This window comes from Lipotes vexillifer, unplaced genomic scaffold, assembly GCF_000442215.2.
Source record: "Lipotes vexillifer unplaced genomic scaffold, Lipotes_vexillifer_v1.1 scaffold4, whole genome shotgun sequence".
Classification (NCBI taxonomy): domain Eukaryota; kingdom Metazoa; phylum Chordata; class Mammalia; order Artiodactyla; family Lipotidae; genus Lipotes; species Lipotes vexillifer.
Genome location: NW_006785876.1, coordinates 5,533,716 through 5,535,833, shown reverse-complemented (window position 1 = coordinate 5,535,833; position 2,118 = coordinate 5,533,716). Strand labels below are relative to the sequence as shown.

At 62.2% G+C, this 2,118-nt stretch overlaps 1 protein-coding gene across 1 annotated transcript in view; it reads right to left on the bottom strand.

The window, feature by feature from the left end:
* The window catches only part of HSP90AB1 (heat shock protein 90 alpha family class B member 1), a 6,231-nt gene extending 5,072 nt beyond the window's left edge, over positions 1 to 1,159 (bottom strand). Inside the window, exon 1 of the mRNA XM_007458290.1 lies at positions 915 to 1,159. The gene's annotated coding sequence lies outside the window, so the exon portion shown is untranslated. The remainder of the gene's footprint in view (positions 1 to 914) is intronic.
* Between the last annotated feature and the right edge of the window lie 959 nt (positions 1,160 to 2,118).

The following is a 2,118-nucleotide window of genomic DNA, read 5'->3' as shown; positions in this document are numbered from 1 at the left end:
TCCAAGCAGATATGGGAGTACTGCCTCACGTGGTATGGAAAGCTAACTCGAGAGATCGGTGGGACGCCCACCCTGGGTGGCTATTAAGACAAAGAACCGATAAAGCAAGAGCTCCTCCGTGACCCCTGAGCACACACGAGTGAGATGCAGGTCCAAACCAAACACAACTAAGATGGTGGCCGTAATCGGCCGGGCCGACTCTAGTCCTTGCCGGACATGCGTCGGCCAGGACCACGCGGGAAGGGGGCGCCACCGCGCAGCCTCCCTTCGCCCCAGCATCCGGGCACCAGGGCGGGGCACTGGGCTCCAGAAGCTTCCAGAACAATCTCAGCTCTCGAGAAGGGGCGGGGGAGGAAGAAACCCATGAATCCCAGAGCCTGCCCCCTCCCCTCTCCCGTCCCTCCTCCTGCACCAAGACCGCAGGCCAGAGGCGACGGAAAACATCTCTCGCCGCAGACCCTCCCGGAAAGCACCCGAAAAAACTTAAAAACCGCGTCCAACAGAAGAGATAGCAAAACCTGATGAGGACCGGGCTGTGCTGAGTCACACCGAGCGCGCGCACACACAACCCTTAGGGACCCTCCGGCGCCCCGTAGCCGCGTCCGGAAGTGGAGAGGCAAACATGGCAGCGTCCCGGGCCGGCGCGGCCACCACGTGCAGCTGCCCACTAGCCCAGACCCACTCCGCGGCCCACCTCGCCCATGGCTAATAGCTGCCTAGAAGCAGCCCCGCCACCAAGCACTGAAAAGAGGCTGAACTCAAGAGCTCCCTCCCACCCCCAACAAAAAATGGGAGTGTTATCCCAAACGCCGCCCCAACACAACAAAATGTGGGGGTCGGAAAGGACACGAGAGACGAAAACAACTCGGAAGAACAATCTAACCTGAAAAGCCCGGAGAAGATTGCAGCCTTACCTTAAAGGGTAAGAATCGCAGATACTAGAGAGCTGAGCGGGCAAGGACTGCCTCAACCTCACACGCCGCAACAAGGACGCACGGGGGTGACTCAAGAGAACGGCTGTGCGACCCCCAGTCGCCTTATATAAGACGAAGCACAGCCTAGCTGCCCGCCCCCGGATCCCTCCGCCTTAAAGGAGGATGCCTGTCAGCACCGCACCTGCCGCCGCCGCCCGCCCACCTTGACGTCATGGTCCAAAATAGGGGAGGGGGCGGTGAAGAACGGGAGCAGCCGGCCTCAGCCTGCACGGGGAGCGCACGTATTTACTCGTTTTCATAGCCCCGTCTCTGCACTTCCAAGACAGAACACCATCAGAAATAGATGTTGGGAATGCTCTCATGACGTAAGCGGCGGATCAGGGGCGAGGATCCCCACTGACCTCCGTAGAAACCTGTAGGGCAGGCGTCTCCACACCCAAGAGTCCCGGCCTCGAAGGACGCCTAAAAAGTGGCCAACCACTCCCACCTACGCTCCCAGGCTCGATCTCCCTTTAGAATCTTCGCTACACATTCCAACAGCCCGATAAGGGGAAGGGGTCTTTTCCGCGGGCGGTGCAGAATTGGAAGCCCAGCTCTGGGCAGCCCGGGGAATCCCGGCCCTCCCGGGGGCAGGGCCAGCGTTTCGCCGCGGGGCGTGGCTCCGGCTGCTGGAAACGTGCCGGCTCCGGCTGGCGGGGGACTCTTTGCTTGCATGCGGCGGAAGGAGCCACGGCGGCGGTACTGCGATACTTCCAGCAGGTTCCAGGCCCGCCTAGGCGGTCCCGCCCCGCCCCCTTTCCTCGAGGCTCCGCCCCTCCCTCTGCGGCCTGGGCTGTGCCTCTGCGGCGGCTCCGCCCCGAGACCGTTCTGCTAGGATACTGGGGTTGAAGTGGGCTGCCCTAATCCCGTTTACTGTAGGAAACTGCAGGGGGCACCCTTTACCCTACCTGCCAGGCCTAGCTAGCCCAGCACTGCGTCTGGGGTTGGGACTGATCCCACTTCTCCCCCATCAATCACACGGGCTGTTGGGGCAGCTCTAAGGGCGCCGCCTTCAGAGAGCGGAAACTGGGGATGGGGTCGCTACGCGATGGACCCTCCCCAGCTTCTGCAGCCTCCCACAGGTGTGGAGCGCAGACATGCACATCGAGTTCTCAGTCTGGTTTCTCCCCCCCCCCCCCCCCCC